The sequence below is a fragment of the Pinus tabuliformis genome, chromosome 3_2, assembly GCF_031772625.1.
Source record: "Pinus tabuliformis cultivar Carrire ecotype Pingquan chromosome 3_2, CPIR1, whole genome shotgun sequence".
In the NCBI taxonomy this organism is placed as follows: domain Eukaryota; kingdom Viridiplantae; phylum Streptophyta; class Pinopsida; order Pinales; family Pinaceae; genus Pinus; species Pinus tabuliformis.
The window spans coordinates 293833514-293853831 of NC_142302.1; positions in this window are offsets into that span (position 1 = coordinate 293833514).

Consider the following 20318-nt stretch of genomic DNA (forward strand, 5'->3'; position numbering starts at 1 on the left):
CTTGGCATTTTATTTCTCTAGAATGTCATGGACCTCCTCGAGAATATGTTGGATGTGCTCAATGAAGTTGTTTTCCTTATCTATTTTGGACTAGACATCAGCCGAATTGCGTGAGCAGCTGCAAATGGCATGGCCACATCAATGGGACATAGTGGTTGGAATCCCAAGACCACCTGAAAAGTTATGTGGCTAGTCGAGTTGTGGAGAGCCTGACTATATCTATGCTGAACATAGGGGAGCCTCTCATCCCATGTGTGTGCATGCTTTGAGTTGTACACGTGTAGAATGTGTATGATCATCTTGTTCACAACCTCTGTCTGGCCATTAGTTTGAGGATGGAAGGTTGTGGACTTAGTGAGTTTGGTGTCTAGCATCGACTAGAGGCTGGACCAAAATGTACTGAGGAGCCTATTGCCCAAACTGAGATGATAAACTTTGGGATCCCAAAGTATACCCACACTCGTTCAAAGAAGAGTTTAATAGTGGCTTCTTCTGTGATATTCTTCTTGCAAGCCATCATAGTGGCCATCTTCGAGAACCTGTCAATGACCACAAAAACACAGTCATTTCCATGCTTAGTAGAAGGAAGGCCTGACATGTAATCCATGGAGATAGACTCCCAAGGTCAACTAGGGGTAAGCAACAGGGTATAAAGGCCTTCCTTCTTGATGTTCAGTTTGGCAATGGCATAGGCAGTGCATGATGTGATGTACTTCTTGACATCCTATTGAAGATTCAACCAATAGAAATACTTTTGCGGTACTGCCACTATTTTCTCGACCCCAAAATGCCCATCATATAGACTGTATATGCTTCCCAAATCATCTTGGCACACTCGCTTGAAGGAACACAAAGGTGACCTAGTTGGCATAACATGGCATCTTGGAGGTGAAAATATCGAACACGCTGACCCTCCAAGATTGTTTGGTTTGCTTGGCCAAATTCTGGATCGATTTTGTAGAGAGGTGGCCAATTAGATGTCTCGTGTCCACAAGAGTTGAGAACATTGGTTAATGCCATGATCGGTGCTTGACTGAGACAACATGCAACATTATTGATGCTACCCTTCTTATACTTGATATTCAAATGGAATTGTTGCAGGTATGTGGACCACTTCTGATGGAAATCATTCTACAATTTCCCTTGGGTCTATATGAACTACAGGGGTTGATGGTCTGTGTGGATAACCGCTTCCTTCCCCAAAATGTATTGCTTCCATTCTCGATAGACCTGTACAATGGAATACATCTCTTTTTCATAGGTGGTATACTTCCGGACTGTGTCTAAAAGTGTCTCACTATAATATGCCACTGGATGCCCGTGTTGAGTAAGGACTACCCCAATAGCATAGTCAGAGGCATCTGTCTTGACCTCAAATGGTTGTTGCAAGTCTGGTAATGCGAGCACTGGTTCCGAGCAGAGGAAATCTTTCAGCTCTGTGAATGCCTTCTATTGAGACTCAGACCAAGAGAATTTTTCTTTCACTCCTACCTTTGTGAGTTGACTCAAGGGCCAAGTGATATCAGAAAATCCCAACATGAACCTACGGTAGAAGTTGGCAAGACCTAGAAAGTTGCAGAGCTCTATCAGAGTGGTTGGAGCTGGCCAATCCCGAATGACTTGGATCGTGGCTAGATCCACATGTACCCCCTGCCCATCAATAATGTATCCCAGATATTGAACCTGGGTCATGTCAAAAGTTCATTTCTCCAAATTGGCACATAACTTATGTGGCCACAGTGTTTGTAAAACCTGTTGGATGTGGTGGAGATGCTCTTTCCAACTCTGGTTGAAGATCAAGATGTCATCCAAGTATACCACTATAAATGAGTTGGTGAATGGCTATAAGATATCATCCATTAGCCTCATCAAGGTTGCAGGAGTATTCATCAATCCAAAAGTAATAACCAACCATTCACAAAGGCCCTCCTTGGCTTTGAAGGCAACCTTCCATAAATCGGAGGCTTCGATTGGTACCTGGTGATATCTTGACTTCAAAGCAATCTTGCTGAAACAATTTTCCCCGTTCAGTTGGTTCAGGAGGTCATCAATCCATGGGATCGGGTACCTATTACTAACAGTGATCGTGTTCAGTGCCTCATAGTCAATACAAAGTCTCCAAGTCCCATCCTCCTTCTATACCACCATGATCGGGCTCCCATAAGGTGATGAACTCGGATGGATGTGACCATTCTGCAATAGCTCCTGAATCTAGCTCTTGATTTCATCGTTCTCCAGAATGGAGAACTGATAGATTGGTCCATTCGGCAGTGGCGCACCAAGGGTCAGATAAATGGAGTGCTTGACCTGATAGTGCAGAGGAACCCCTACGGGGGATGTGAAGATGTCCTCGTACTCTTCGATGACCTTGTACATCTTTAGTTGTCATGCAGAGTGGCCGTATCTAGAGGTTGTGGCCACCGTCTTCTTCTTTGCTTGAGGGAATTTCATTAGGAAAACAAAATTTTCAGTTTTGGAAATGAGTTTGCTGCATTGTTTTGCAGTAACCAAAGATATGGTGGTAGGCGGTACTACCTTTGGTATCTTGTACAACTCATTTCCCAAAGTAACAATAACAACATGGGGCCTTGATTCATACACAACAAGTTGCTTCCACAAGTATGGTTGTTGTAATAATACATCACAAACATCAAGGGGAGAAATGTCACAAAATACCTCATATGTGAAGGGCTTGATGTTGTATGGAAGGCGCTACTACTGTCTTACGTGAAGATCCCGTCCTTGGTGAAGCCAACTGATGGTGTACGATTGTGGATGTGTTGTGGTTGGTAAGCCCAGCTACTTCATGATCTCTACCTAAATGAGGTTCTTTTGGCTCCCACTATCGATAATGAACTATAGTGGGGAGCCCTTTACCCACATCTGGGAGTGGAAGAGACGCTCCACCTCCTCTGGATCTTCACGTTCCTCCTTCTAGATCTTCATGGCGACAAAGGTGGCATTGGCCTCCGCATCAATAATATGCTTCCCTTTGTCATTCCCCTTGTTGAGTTCTGACTCAAAGTCAGAAAATGCATCTGATTCTGAAACCCTTAGCTTGGCCACCAGTGACTGCTTGGCCTGACACTCAGCTGTGTTGTGAGTGGAGCTGTTATGGAACTCACACCACTTTCTCGTATCCTTTTTCAGCTTCACGACTCTCTTCTTTTCTTGCACATTTGGCAGGTTGTCTTCGACCGTCCCACCTTGGATTTGTCCTTTATTCTTCAGTTCGGAGGCACCTTTCCCTTCCTTCAGATTCATAGATCCAAAGTCTCGCTTATTCTATTTAAACTTTTGCTCGACCTTGACGGCATATCAGTATGCCAAGCCAAGCGAGGAGATGTTCAAGAATTCTATTTCTTCTTGGATGTACTTGTGCAGGCAGCTGCAGTATTTGAGTACCAAATTCTACTCTGAATCCTTGATACCCAACTTTGTGCGAAGGGTATGGAAAATATTGGTAAAATCCATCACGTCTAGGTCCCTTTCCTACCGTGGTGTGGTCCACTTTATGTATTTATCCTCATAGCTTCCGACAGGGTACTACTGCTCCTTGATGGTAGTCCGAAATGAATTCCAAGTGGGTGTGGCTAAAAATAGTAAGCCCATACTTTCATCCTTCTGCTCGTAGTAGGTTTCCCAATACTCCTTAACATGGGGGGCTACTTTGAGAATAGCAAAAATAATCTTTTCCCTACTCAAAAAATCATGAATAGAAAATACCCTTCTAGCAAATTTAATAATTTATCTATGGCATCCGTGTCTATTTGACACTCGAAGATGGGGATTTCAAAATTAACTTGTACCTTAAAGGATGTGGTGTTTCCAAAGTAGTTGTTGGAAGCCGATGTGTCGCCTCTGGGTAGCCGTTGCAGGATCTAGGCGAAGTTGTCCATCATTGCGTTCCTTTGCCTCTCAAGGGTTTCTTTGAGAAAGATTTTGATAGGATCTCCTGCCCCATCATATTTCTTTTCATCCGCCATCGGAGGCCATCGGGATTTGCGAGGCTCATCTTGTAAAGGTTCAACGAGTTGAAGTCCTATCTCCTTATATACTGACCTTGTTGGGGACATGCAAAGGAAAACAGAGAAAACGCAGACCCCTTTGATACCACTGATTTGAATTTAAATGTGAATGCAACAAATTACAAAGATAACCATAAATACAAAGATGCCGTAGAAATAACATTTCATTTCATTACTATAAAATATGGAAATATGCTTACAAATAGAAATGGAAATAAACCAGCGAGGGCGATGGTATCTTATCTTTAAGAAGAGATGTAGCGGCTTCATACCTCTGAACTCTGTTACAATGAGGCTTAAATGCCTATTTATTTTTGAGAAATAATGGAAAACCCTAAAGATCAAAAAACCTAACCCTAGAAGATGAAACACTAAACTGTGGGCCCTGTTTCGGTAAATTGGTAGATCAACTTCCAGAGGTCGTAACTTTCGCATACAATCTTCGTTTGACACACACAAATATCTCGTTAGAAATATCTATCTGAGAACTACAACTTTGGGAAGAGAAACATTAGACCATGGACCCATGCTACTCCTAGCTTCCCCAAAAAACGTCGTTTAGGACCTCAAAATGGCTCCCGAAGTTTAGGACCCAAAAAAATGCTAAAAATAGTAAACTGTGCTACAATTAAGGAAATTGAAAAGCTAAAAGAAACAATGGTGGGTGTCCAAGTGGACTTGGCTGGTGGCCACCAATATCCACCTAGATCAGGAGGATGAATTAACTGATTCATAACTCTTTGTTCTGCATGTTGCAGATGGACATTTTGAAGATATAATTCACTTTCTCATGACTGGAACCCTGCTGAAAGGGTACTTTGTCAAGCAGAAGAAGGAACTAGTGGTGCACATGGCAGATTTCTCTGTCATTGTAGGGCACCTATATAAGATGGGGAATGATGAGATACTGCGAAGGTATGTACCTGAATTTGAAAGAAGAAATATCCTCGCGGATGCTCATGGGGGCGCTGTGGGAGGACATTATGCAAGGGGAGCGACCGCACAAAAGATTCTCTGCATAGGTTTGTGGTGGCCGACCCTTCATCAACATTCAAAAGCACATTGCAAGGCCTGTAATATATGTCAAAGAACAGATAAACCATCGCGGAGGGACGAGATGCCTTTGACTCCACAAATGACATTGCCACCCTTTAAAAAGTGGGCGATCAACTTTGTAGGACCTATCAAACCTCAAGGAAAAATGGGCGCAAGATATATTATCACTATGACATAGTACCTGACTCATTGGGTAAAACTGTATTCGGTAAAAGATTTCACAGCCGCAATGGCCGCGATGTTTCTGTTTGAACACGTATTGACACGGTTTGTATGTCCGAAGATCTTGATGAGTGGTTGCGGTATGGATTTCCTGAATGAGACGATTAGTGCGCTGATAGAAGAGTTTTAGGTGTATCATCAGAAAAGCACACCATATCACCCACAAGCTAATGGGATAGAAGAAGTGTTTAAAAAAGTACTGGAGACTGCATTGACCAAGGTATGCAATGCACAGTGAAGTGATTGGCACCTGTGCGTACCCAAAATATTATTGGCTTATAGGACGACATGTAAGAAACTGACGGGACAAACACCTTTCCGGCTGGTGTGTGGAGTGGAAGCCATAATGCTGATGGGCTATATCGTGCCTAGTCTATGCATAGTAGCACTCACAGGTATGACAGACGATGGAGCCCTGGAGGAGAGGCTCCCACAATTAGAGGAGCTTCAACAAGAACGATTTTTGGCTAGATTCCATTAGCAGGTACAAAAGTAGTGCGAAAATACTTGGCATGATCGACATATCAAGTTATGCACCTTTAAGGTGAATGATTTGGTTTTTTTATATCATAGTAAGTTTGATAAATTCAAGGGGAAGCTCCAAATGCATTGGATGAGACCATATATTATTAAGGAAATCACATATGGTGGCGCGGTGAAGTTGGAGAACTTAAATGGCAAACTCTTTCCAGGAAAAGTAAACAGTAGTCGGTTGAAGCCTTACACAGGTGGCCCAACCATATGACTATCCATGGGAAGCATAGTCTTAGCACTCTAGGCAGTTGAAAGGAGGTGCAGGACTATAAACTACTATGCCTGAGAGCAGCGTGATGTCAGGACTACGCATAGTAGTGAGGTGTCACAGTGTCCGTGACAGTGTAAGGGTAGTAGCACTACCACAAGGGTTGGCTAGAAAGTGACCATTATAGTCACTATTCATGATGTGATGTGTTCGCTTGATGGGGCTTGACCTAGGTTTAGAAGTGCATTAGCCAAACAAATCTCAAAACTACCAGCCCTTTCGGCAGCAGTGTGCGGAGCGCAGACTGAGGTCTCACCCAAGGTAGTATGGGAGGGTGTTGGAACTAGATTTCCACACCCTTGAGATGTCTTTATGGGTCTTGGAAGGCTCGCAATCCCACTCTACACGTTGTGCTACTTCCGTGCATCTTTCCGTTCAGTGCAACTATCTCCATGTGGCTTAAATGAAGAGCACAAATGTTCTTTACCCTTTACTATGCTTATTATTATTATAGATATTGAATTAAATTAAGTGGGCCCAATACTTTCATTTACCATTCAACTTAAATAGGTATGCGCACAATCATAAATTGTAAATAGATGCATAAATAGAAATATAAAAACATATACGCGATGTTCCAAAACCAACTTATCTTTATTAATGCTTTTTCCAATTATAATCCACTTCCTACCCTACGCACATTGCTGCAAGGGCCTGCGCACACAGTAGTAGACTCTACCGGGCTTCCATGCACACAAGTGCGAAACCTCTATCTGCTCTACTACCCAAGACTCAGACTTACAGACTCAGAGCTGACTTCGCATTCAAAACCCCATATCACTTTAGATCGGATCTCCAAAAACTGACTTCCATCCTTAGAGACTTGCTCTATTAAATTAAAATATTTTAGGGTAGACTACCCTAGACTCTGGTGCTCCGCGCACACATTTTGTGAGGTATTTACATTACATTGACCCAAGACTTGGCTTTAAGCCCCAAAACCGTTATGTGGAGGCTCCACTACCCAAAACTATTCTTCCTCAAGTTCTTCCAATTACGCGAGCCTTTATTTCAAAGCTTCGCAGTTTGACATGCCTGTCATTGCTACAATCCGTAAAGTGGGTACGATGTATTCCATTGGCATGACTACTTTTGTACCATATACTAACCTGAAAGGTGTCTGAGCCATCAAATTCTTGCATGTAGTTCTATATGCCCATATGACAATAGGTATGTGCAAGTTCCAATCATTTCGTTACGAGTTACACACTTTGGTGAGTGCAGTCTCTAGAATCTTATTGAATGCTTCTATTGTCCCATTAGCTTGTGGATGGTATCATATACTTTGTTGATGATACACTTGGAACTCCTTAGTGAGTGCACTAATAGTTTCATTTAGGAAGTGCTTTCTGCGGTCACTCATTCAAATTTTTGGGCACCCAAACAGTGTCAACATGTTGTCGAATAAAAATTTCGCAGCTATAGCGGTCATGCAGTCCTTAACCAGCTATGCTTCTGCCCAACAAGTCAGGTACTATGTCGCAATGATAATGTAGTGCGCACCCATCTTCCCTTGACATTTGATGGGCCCCACAAAGTCTATTTCCCATTTTTCGAATGCCTGCAGTGTCATCTGTGCATTGAGTGGCATATCATCTCTTCGCGATGGTTTCCTAGTCCATTGACATACATCATAGGCCTAATAATACGCTTCCAAATCTTGATGTAGAGTTGGACACCATAGTCCAGCATGAAGAATCTTCTGTGTTGTCGCCCATCCGGCATACTGTCCTCCTGCAGCCCCCCCATGGGCTTCTGCGAGGATCTGTTTGCGCTCAAATTCAGGTACATATCTTTGCAATATCTCATCGTTTTTCATTTTATAGAGGTGCCCCGCGATGAAGAAAGATCCACTGCATGTACCACCAATTCCTTCTTCTGCTAGACTGAATATCCCTGCAGCACAGTCCTTGTTGTTATGAAATGGATTATATCCTCGAAGTGGCCATCCATGACACGCACTACATAGAGTTGTGCATCAGGTAGTCCTTCCTCCAAATTTGTTGTCTCCTCACTGTTCTCAATTCGTGATAGGTGATTTGGTCTTGCATTGAAGTGCCCTGACTTTACGATGACCTCAAAGTCATACTCTTGAAACAATAACAACCATCTGCATATGCGCCACCCCAACACAGGCTTGTTCACTAGGTATTTCAATACGGAATGGTCGGTACACATTTTGAGGTGCCCACTAAGTAAATAGTGGTAGTATTTCTGGAGCCTATATACCATTGCCAATCCTTCATGTTCAGTAGTAGAATAGTTCTTTTCAGGTTTGGACAATCGCTAACTCGTGAATGCGATCGGGTGATCCATGCCTTCTGCACCTTCCTCCATAAGCACAATGCCCAATGCAATTCAAGATGCATCAACATGTACATGAAATTCGATGTCCCATTTTGGAAATACCAAGATGGGAGCAGATTCCATTTTTTTCCTTTAGAACCTCCAAACTTTTCTTACAATCATCGTTCCAGCAATATGTAGCGTCCTTCTTCAATAACTATTACATTAGTGTTGTTATTTGTGCATAGATTTTAATAAATTTCCTAGAGTACCCAATGTGCCCCAACGTGGCGCGTAGTTATTTAACACTTCACGATGCTTCCAGATTGAGAATAACATCAATCTTTGCAGGGTCCACCATCAGGCCATGTTTGCAGACCACATGGCTGAGCAGATTCCCAAAGGGGATGAGGAAGTGGCGCTTCTTAAGATTTAGTGCAATTCGGTGTTGTCAGCAGGTATCCAGCATCAACCGTAAACTCACTATATGGTTTTTAACCAACCAAATATAGTCCAATCATCCAGATAGATCTCCAAAAATTTGTGGATGAATTGCTTGAATGCGGCCACCACTATGTGCGAAAATATCACTGGCAAATTCTTCAGTCCACAAGGCATAACAGTGTAATGAAAATAGCCCCATTCAGTTGCGAAGATTGTCTTGCTCCTATCTTCCACCGCGATTTTGATTTGATGGTACCTTGAGAACTCATCTGTGAATGAATATGCTTCCTTCCCACCAACATTCCCCAATACTTCATCTATAAATGGTGTCAGGAATGGATCATGAACACAGGCATCATTAAGCTTCCTGAGGTCCACCCAAATTCAAATTTCACCCTTCTCTTTTTTCTCCTGTGTTAGCTACCTATACCAATAGGTTTCATGTTTCATGATTGGTAGGGGAAGTGCCAATATGATCTACTTTGGTGATGCAAAGATCTCATATTTTGGTGAAAGGCACATGTTTACAATTGGTGGATACTGCCCCACTTCTGAATGGGTGATCCAACAGTCTAAGCTGGGTCATCCCATGTTTCAATTTTCTGCTGTAGATTAGACAAATAAATCTTTCCAAACAGTTCAATCTTGGCAGATAAAGTAGTTAGGTAGAGAATGAAGGTTCCCAATTGTTTAATCTGGGGCCTTGGAAGCAATAAGGCTAGCCTTAGATAGAAAATCAAAAGAAAAAGCCAAAGGAAAAGAAAAGGCACATGAGGGTCTGCAAGTCTAAGTGCACCCTCCTTGGAGTAACAAAAAATTCTAGGCAATAGAGTGGGTAGGTAGATGGGGTCGCAGAAGCATGATTTATGACTGTTCACTAGCCCAACCAAAGGAAAAACATGGTGCCAATGCAGGTCTCTTATTCAGCAGTTTTTAGAGCAACTCAATGAAGCAAGTCTAACTTCCAGATTATCCCCCATCACTTTCATCACTAACATCCCAACACTACCTATGTTCATGAAAGAAGTCAAAGTCTTTTGTTGGTTCTTGTTTCTTTAAAAGCCACATTCCTTGTGTAAAATTCTTTTCATTTTGATCTACTTCCTAAACTAAGTTGTTTCCATATAAAACTTAGTGTTTTCCCTCCTCATCCACCTCTTCAACTCATATTAACTCCTAATTTCCTATTATTTAACTCCCTATACTCCTTTTCCCCTATTATTAGGATAATCCTATAGAAAAATCCCAAATATGTACATATTCCCTCCCCCTTGGCATTATAGCCATATGCTTGAATATTGGAAAATCATGCAGGGATAAAGTCTGCTTGCATGTGGTTGTATGAAGTCAGGGATTAAATTGACCTCTGGTCAGTTTGATAACCTAAGCTATACCCCTATTCCCTTTACAACCCTTTGAAATCATTTACCACTCTACTTGCAAAAAAGCCTTGTAAAAACCCACCTTTACCCCTTATCCTAAGTTTGTTGTAATGCGCATTTCAACACAAAAAACACCAAATAAACCCATCTTTCCATTTTATCCAAAGTTTATTTGCAAATGCGCACTTTTCAAAAAAGCACTGAAAAATCCATAAAACCCGCCAAAGTCTAAAGGTTCCGCCTGGGCGCGCATTTCCAGAAAAACTATAAAATATGCCCCGCCCGCTGCCGTATTGTCCTGCCATCTTATTGACCCGTTGACCGTCGGATCTGGGCTTTCCCATCCGACGGCCTATATCCATATCGGGTCGGCCCCGACGACCGAACGTTACCTCCTGAGAAATTGTCAGAGGGTGACGTCAGGCCTTTGCCACACGTCGCTCCCAAATCTTATCGGGCCACCCTCTGACAATAGCGCGACCGTATCCAGAGCGGTCCGAGCAAACCACTTACCACTTATTGTTTACCGCTTATTCCGTCACGTCCTCGTCACCGCTACGACGTGCCCACGCCATGCCACTCAGCGCCGCATCAACGCCCGGCCCGCCACTGCTCCGAACTGTCCGCCACCTCACCAGTCCCCGTGGACCACTCACAGGCCACCATGTCACCCTTCCATACCCGACCCCACCTGATGACGTCATACTGACGTCATCCAGAAAAAGCGCCAATAACCCAAAAGTTCCATATTTTCGCCAAAAATCGCGGTTTTTGTCACTTTTGGCAAAAGAACTATTGCTCCGTTCTGCATGCATATTACGACCATTTCGCCGCCAGCCTGCAAAAGTTGACTTGGAAACCATGGGCGCCTGCAAGTTCACCTGCATTGGTCACCATTTCCAAAGCTTTACCAGGTATTTATCCAAGTTTCCCCTCTGCACCTGGTTTCGTGCATAATTCACCAAAGCTACCTTAAAAAGAGTGAAAAACAGTGTATTTGCCAGCAAATCCCCGGCGACCAACATTCATTCGAGTTGTAGGGTCGAAATTCACCTGCAAAGTCCACACTTACCCAAGTTCTCATAAACATACAGTCAGTTCACGCATTCGTGGACTTGAAACCTGAGCTGCACTAATTCACCGGGAAAACAGTGGTACTAGTCCCAGCAGTTGCTCATTTATCTCTCTTTGGAGCATTTTGATTTTTCTCACCACAATTTACCTAGTTTTTTCCTTGCAAATTGCCTCACTCTCGCAAAATACCCCTATGTGTTGCTCTGTCCAGTAACACTAGTTCTAGTACAAATCATAGTCCTAATTAGCCATGGAAACACCAGTAGCATTAAATGTCCCACCTCTGAATGCCCCACACAGAGAATTAGAATGGAAGGCCCTGGGTGATAAATATTATCAGATGATAGAGACATTCTCAATGAATTCCAAATTTAACATTCATATGCTAAATGAGTTAAAGGCTCAACACCTCAGTGGAGCTGATATTTTAGGGATTTGGGACTCCAATTTGCCCATTTTTAACCTTCCTCGAGTCAATGTCCTTCCAGACTTGATCCATAGATGCTGTGAAAACTATCATCCATGTCAAAGAGCTGTTCTCAGTCCCACAGGTTCAGTCTTGTTCCATATCACCCCTGAGGCCATAAATGAGATGCTGCACTTTCACACTACAAAGCCACTAACTCCTCTTTCCATGATGGACTTATTAAAGAAGGGGGGCAAGCTGTCCAGTGCCCAGGTCATCAAGATTAATCAGTTATTTATTCATCCAAGCTCTGAAGCTGTGAGAACACCTCCTATTGGAAATCCATATCTCAATGACTTGGGCAAAATGCTTGTGGACTTGATCAGTTATGTCCTGGGGTACAGGGGAGTTGAGGATGTTGATGACACCATTATGGCCATGATGTCCATATTTTCCCCTGGAATGCCTCCTGCTGTACACTATGACTATGCTGCATACATTGCAAATAAGATTCATGAGCAACTGATGAATCTAGAAAGGGAAATGGTGTTTAGATACACCTCATATATCTATCATTTGTTTCTATTTTATCAACCTGACAGTTTCCCTATTCCTCTCAAGAAACTTGATGCCCAGGGAAATCCAAGGTCTGTAGTATTTTGGACTTCAGTTTTTCATCACACCTCCTGTTCACCATACACATACTGTGAATTCATAGACCTTTTTATCCATCCAGCTATGACCTTGTTATTTGGTGTCCCTCCTCCAAGATTGACCGATGAGATGCAAAGAATACTCCATCTCTCAAAGGCCTACAGCATTGGTGATTGGTACTTTTACCAACACCATACAGTAATCAGAATATATGGCTGTGAGTTGGACCCTTATAGGCTGCCAAGATATGTCCCTATGAGACTCTTTGCCTTGGAGTATTTCAGGAAATTTGGAAATGTAGACCTGGTCCATTTCCACAGTAAAAGCAAGAAGGTGCAACTAAAGGTCAGGAACCAGCTAGGCCCATTTCTTTACAACAAAAGGGAGGAGGGATGGAAGGAAGCAGATAGGATCCTAGAGACCCTCCAATTAGAAACCAGTTTCCGCTGGGTACCTTATGACCCTAATCATTTCATTTCTCTCAGGAGGGTAAAACATAAATTGGGTGGCTATGCTCACATCAGATTGCCTCATATTGAGAAATATGCCAATTTATTAAGTTGGTAAGAGGGCACTCTAGAAGAGGTAATTACTAGAGAGAAAATGCTACAAAGAGAGGCAAAGAATATTGAGAAAGAGGCTGACTTGGAAACTTGTGGGCAGGTTTCCTCTTCCTATCAAAGGGAACTTGGAGCAGCTGCCTCATCTTCTACAGCCCAGCACCAAGCAGCTAGAACTGTTCATCAGGTGTCAAGCAAGGGTAAAGAAAAGCAGATGGAGCAGGAACAACCACCTCCTACAGAGGAACAGCAAAAGGAACAGCAAAAAGAAGATAAAAAAGAAGAGCAGCCAATGCAACAAGAACAAATAGCTAAGGCCCCAACATCCACTGGGCAACAGGCTCAAGAAACTCTGCCTCCTAGGCAGGAAATGACAGTGGAGGCCTCGGTGCTCCAAACTTCGCAGAATGAAGACAGAAACCGAAAGAGGGATAGAGAGCAGGAGACTCCCCTCACCACATCCACAAATCTAGGGGAGAAAAGACAGAGACTAAATCCCCTTTCAAAAGAAGAAATGCCTATGGGGCAATCTTTCGGCATGGGCCCACCAAGTATGGAGGCATCTGCAAGTTCCTTTCAGCGGGAACAAGAAAGAACCGTTGGAGGAGAAGTCAGCTCCTCAAGCCAGCAAAGGAGAGCTGAAACAGGCATCAAACAACAATTTATTGATATCAAAAAGAGGAATGAGCCACTTAGGCTCCAGCTCTACAACCACTTGCTCAAGATGGCCCTTACAAACCAGCAGAGACTTATGTCAGCTTATGACATAACAGAGGGGAAAATGACCATGAGTCATTTCATGCCAACCATGCTATAGCCACAGTCAGCTGCAGACTATATAAGGACCAACCTTGAGGTCCTTGCAAAAGACATCCACCCTATGGATCAAATAGAACTTCACAAGCAAATGGGTGAGATGGTGTATTCGACACTTGCAGATAAGACTTTCTTGGCACATAGGTTTGAAAATAGCCTAAACAATACAGCTGCCCAACTTGAGTTGGAGAAAGCATACTCTCAGGCAAAAGACAACCGAATCAAAGCATTGGAGGATATCATTATAGAGCTTGGGCATGATCCCAAGGATACCAAAGCTATACAAGTGCTGTTAAAATAAGAGATGCAAATATGGCAGCGTTAAGAAAAATGGTTAAGATCACAGCAACTCTTCACCCTCAAACAGAAGAGGTTGCCCAGCAAAGAAAGGACCAGGATGTAGCCACCATGCTAATATCACTGCATAAGCAGTTGGTACAAACAGAGGGAAAATTGGGAGAGACAAAGGCTGCACTGCAGGCAGCCCTACAATAGAAAGAAGGAGGCAAAACATCTCAGCCCCCTCCGCAAGTAATCAACCTTGAGGAACCCCCTCAAATTGTCACTCCTCCTACAGGGCAGTCAGTTGAGACAGCTCCATCAACATCAGCACCAGCACCAACATCAGAGCAGGCTCCAAGCCTTGACATGCAGAAGCTGATGAATGAGATTCAAGCCCTGGAAGCCCAGATGGCAGAGCTAAATGAAGCCAAGGAGAATTTAGCTAAGCTGAATGAAAAATATGACAAATCTAAGCAAAGTATAGCTGAAAAAGGAAGAGAAGTGAAGGCTCTCAAGGAGAAGATAAAGGAGCTAGAGAAAGAGCTCACCCTTGACAAAGTGGTGGCTAAGGTCAAGACAGTTTTATGGGCCAACATTGGCCAATCAATAACAGATCAATGGCAGTATATAGAGACTATTCATGAGCAAATGGAGCTCATAGGAAAAGCACACAAGGAAGTCCAAAGAGCAAGGGCATCTCTAGGCAGTATGCCTGAGATAGCCAATAGAATGATCAACGTTCTCAATAACCGTACAGGTCCTTAGCTGGTAGCAATAGGAATTCCCAATAGAACTGAAACCATCCTGCTGATAAAGAGGGTCCTTACATTGAGAAGCCTGGTACAAACATTGGATAGAAGAAGCCAGGACATGCAAACAGAAGTAAACAAATTCATGGATAAGTTTGCAGCATTACAAAGCAGAGGCCTTCCTGGCTTACTGAACAGCGCAGGGAGGCTACTATCACATGAGAACTATGCAAAAAGGGTCAATACATTTGCCACCAATCAGATCACTGTAAGACCAAGTACCTCAGAAGAAACAGGGCCAACATCTGGGCAAAGTCTCTATGACAAAGTAGAGAACTTATTTTTCATTATGAATGAGATCAAACATTTGTTTGAAGTGCCTCCAAACTTCTACAAATATACCGAGGCAGATGAAACCTTAGATGCAATTTTGAGACATCAATTGCCCACACAGGAATGGTCGACCAGAATGATACAGTTGATACTGTAAACAAGAGCCTTTCATCAAGTTTCTTTTTTTTATCAAAAAACATAAGTCATCATGTTCAGAAAAATTTGATGCATTCAGTATGTCTGGAGAAGAATGGACTGAGCCAACTCAGCAAACTAATTCGGCCACTAAAGCAGCACTGACAGCTACAGATGACAGGGCCGAGAAAGCTACAGCATGACAAAGCCATAAAGACACATCATTCAGCATTAATACAGAACGCTCAACCAACTCGGTGGCCTCCAAAGGTCAAAAAGATTTCTGACAGAATTAAAGAGTATTCATTTTGTATTTAGAGCAGCAATAACTTCCTTATCTGCTATTCTGTAAAGTTGGTGAGCGTATTTATTTATCAAGTGACTCAGCGGTTCAGATATTTTTGTATAACCGATTGTATATATTCCCCCTCGCATAAGCTTGCAGGGGTTGTTGATTTTCTCTTGAAAACATCCTATGTTGTAAATGTTCAGAGTTTAATACAAAGAGTTGATGGAATTTCGAAAGTTTTGGGTTGTTTGATGCGTTGTGGTGTGCTTGCCGAATGTTACAGGATCCCTGCTTATTTCATGACACAATAAGTTTTCTTTAACCTTTTCATTATGTGTTTCATTCCTTCATAACCCATTCATGTTGTATGTTCTGCAGTTTGATAGCAAAGAAAAAGAATAGCTTCAGGATTTATTCATGGAATACCCTGAACTCAATCTATGCTATTATGAATGTTTTCCTCAGTTATAGTTATGATAGTTTAATTCTTAATTGCTGCACCTTCAGACTATAATTTTCACAGTGATCATTGTTCAGGAATTCAAGCCTGCTCCTCTGCAATATATCTCATTCTCACACCACCAGTTTAGTGGAAAACTCTTAATTGCCTTCCACTGGCTAATCATATTTCATCACCACAATTTTAAGTTTGTTCCATGGAATATTTAAATGGCCCTGCAGTTTAGACAATCCCACTCAACATTTCAAACAACCTACAGCCATAGACTCCATTGCCCAATGGACTAAACTGTCTGAAGATCTCATTTTAGGTGCTGAAAGACATCATTCAACCAAAATTTCAAACCAAACCCTCACCTCATATCTAGCCTAAGATTCTTAAGAACAAAGTTAAACAGTCAAAGAGAGAGCCCTCTCTGATTACAGGTTGGCTAGAACCTGTGATCCAAAGCTTGGTTAGTGGTTACCCCGGCCGTATTCCCTCAGGAGTCAAAGGGAACAACCTGGGTGTTAACATAATTGGCGACTCAACTGGGGAGGAGCATATTTTTCAACTGCTGTCTGTCTCTAGACAGTGGTTCCAAAAAGGCTTGAGCAGTCCCTTGAAATAGTTCTAAAAAAAAATATATCCTCAAAAAAAAAAAATTACCAAAGAGAAGTTCAGAAGCTGGCTCCTAAAAAGAAAACTAGGCACACCAGGTCAAATCCTGACCCAGATCCTCCTCCTGTTTTCGAGAATCCAAATTTGATCCATGAAACTCATAGGAGCCAAAAGGAACCAGAGCAATCTCCTGAAACTAGCCCTGAAGCAGTTCAGCATAGCTTTATTCCCACCCCTTCTAAGCCAACTGTCCACCTCCATACAACTCATTCCTCCCCCTCTTCATCATCCACTTCACAAAACATATTTTCAACACCTAACACCCAAACTGCTATTGTTGTCCCTGTTGTTCCAGTTGTTCCTGTTGTTCCACTTGTCCCACCAAATATGGCTAATCGTTATGCACCCCTCCAGCTGCCTAACAATCCTGGGGCCATGCCTCAGGATTACCAAGGTAAAATCACTTATTTTGATGGAACCAGTACATACACTGCCTTACAGCATACCAAGAAAATGCAACATTACTTCGAAAACTATGAGATAGATGATGATGATGTGAGAATGAAAATTTTTGTGCAAAGTCTGACAGGTGAAGTAAGAACCTGGTTCAGGGCACTGGCTGCAAACTCTATAGCTAATTTGGGTGCTCTTTACCAGTCCTTCCTAAACAGATGGGAAAAGAAAAAAGACCCTCTTCACATTTTATCTGAATATGACACCATAAAGAGAGGTCCACAAGAAACTGTCTCGGACTATTGCACTAGATTCAATTCTATCTATAGTGCCTTTCCTCAAAACCTTAGGCCTCCACCTGATTTAGCATTAATTAAGTTCCCTGATGGGTTTGATGCTGATATGGCATATCAATTAAGAGAAAGAGCCCCTGCAACTTTGGCAGACATGCAAGGCATAGCAGTAAGTGTAGAGGCAAATTTGATTGCCAAGAGAAATAGGGCCAGAACTGAAAGAAGAACTACTTTTAAGGATGAACCCTCAGCATTTGAGCAGAAGTTAGATGCAATTATCAAAGGTATGGATAGACTTGGGGACAGAGTGGAAACCATAGAAAGAAAGTCATCATGGGAAGGGCAAACAAGTAATATAAGAAACCAAAACTTTAGAAAGAATCAAAATCCCAATGTTGGAAGAACTGATCCTGACCAACATGTCAGACCCCCTTTCCAAGAGAATTATGCTGACGCTTCCACATCTAGTGAACCCAATGAGGACCCTCACATTAATCTAATGGGTTTGGACAGTGGGAATCAAGTTTTTTTAACACAAGAAGATCATAAGGATGATGATATCAAGCAGTTCCAAACCAAATCAGGTGAGTCATTTGATTTGAAACAAGGTTATGATACAGCTGTTTTTGAAGTTCATAAGCAATATAAACTGAGAAGTAGAACAATAAATGTGACACAACCCGACAAAACAAAGGACACCCCACAGCCTAAGAAAGCTATTGTCACAGAGCCAATTGACAAAACTGATTCAATCACAAATGAAGTAACAGTTGAAGAAATAACTGAATCATCTCCCTCAAATCAACAACCAGTGGCTACATCACCCTTGCAGCATAATCCAAGCAATATTTCTCAAAAGATAAGTAAAAAGGACAAGCCTCAAGATCAAAAGGAGAATCAGGAGGAAGGCACTAAGGATTCCATTGAAAGGGAAAGGGTTGTTAACCAAAACACTAAGACCCAATCTGAAAGACCTTTTGACCTAGAAGCTGAAATTGGAAAATTAAAGATAGCCATTCCTCTCTCTGAGTTGGCCAAACATAACAGCTATAAACAACAAATCAAGAGATCCCTTCAACTTACTCATAAAAAAGATGATGTCAACGTGTTGGATGACACCCCAAAACTCCTTTTCGGTCCGGAGGTTGATGGGAAGACAACAGTTGCTGGAATCTTACCATTTTATGTCAGCTTGCATGTTCATGATAAGATATTACACAATGCAATGTTTGACTCAGGTGCTTCCCACAAACTGATGCCCAAATCAGTCATGGAAAGATTAAATCTAGCTATTACAAGACCATATAAGGACCTATTTTCATTTGACTCCAGCCAAGTTAAGTGTTTAGGCCTGATAAAAGATCTCTGTGTGTCACTTGTCCAATACCCCAATAAGACAATCTTGATGGATGTTGTAGTTGCTGATATCCCACCCAAATATGGAATGCTGTTATCAAGATCATGGGGAGCTAAACTCCAAGGTTCCCTTCAATTAGACATGTCCTTTGCCACCATCTCTGTCTTTGGGCAACCAAAGAGACTATACAGAGAAACACTCATGAAATACATGGTCAGCAGTGAAGAAAAACCTCAAAACTTTCCCATATATGCTGTCCATTCTGACATAGACTCTTATATTCTCTTCAATGATAATACAGGTCCTACAAATGATGGTGAAACCAAGACACTCAAACAATATCAGTATATAAATGAAAAAACTGCTGCTCTAGAAATAATGGTTGAGCAAACAATAGACAAAATTGTTCAAGAAGAAAAACCAAGTGTGAGCCAAGATCTCAAGTTGTTGATGCCAAGTCCCATAGTAGTTGACAATTCTTCCCTTGACCGAGAAGTCCTCTGGTTCCCTGAATTTGATGGGTCAGTCAACAAATTAGGGGCAGGAGCAGGGGTTTGGATACATAACAAACAAAACAGTCATGTAGAGGGCCGGGCCTATAGGCTAAACTTCAGGTGCACCAACAATACGACAGAATATGAAGCTCTTTTACTAGGCCTCAAACTAGTAAAATCCTTACAAGCCACAAAAGTTTCAATCCTAGGAGACTCGGACCTAATTATCCAACAAGTAAAGGGGAATTTTGTCACCAATGACAAAAGACTGAGATCTTATAGGTCTGCTGCTGCTGAAATACTAAATTCCTTCACTGAATTTCAAATTACCAAAATTTCTAGAACCCATAATCTTCATGCTCATAGTTTGGCCACATTTGCAAGCACTTGTAAACTACCTTTTAAACCCAAGCATTGCTTTACAGCTGAGATAAAACACAGACCATCTGTCCCAAACAATGTCCAGGACTGGCAACTGTTTGAGGATGATACACAAATAAGTAATTTCTTGACTTTGCAGCAAGAATTTTCAGGACTAAACATTGATACAGAGGCTGCAAGTGAGTCACAAACACTAGGTGAACAGGACCAAACAGCAGTATCACCCAAAATAGCTAATCAAATAGTTTGTCCAACAAACTTTGACAAGGAAAAATTACAAGAATTTGAACAATTCCATTTTGATGAAGTAGCTGGCACAGAGGCTAAAATCATAGTGCTAAAGGATAACTTTCTACCAACAGGCCTAACTCCATTGGAGGACATTTTTGACTCAAATGATGTCCCTAGAAAACCAAAAATGCAGCCCCTTAAAGCTGCCATTAAAGAATGCAACATTGGAACTATTGAGAAACCCAAGATAATAAAATTGTCTACATCTTTACCTCCTGACCAGAAGCCTAAATACATTGACCTCTTCAAAGAGTTTCAAGATGTCTTTGCATGGAGTTATGAGGATTTAAAATCCTATGACACCTCTGTTATCCAACACACCATCCCTCTCAAGCCTAATCAAAAGCCATTCAAGAAAAAATTGAGAAGGATCAATCCTATGTTTCTCCCTTCAATTGAGAAAGAGGTACAAAAAATGTTTAAAGCTGGTATCATAGCACCAATCAGGTTCTCAGACTGGATTTCAAATTT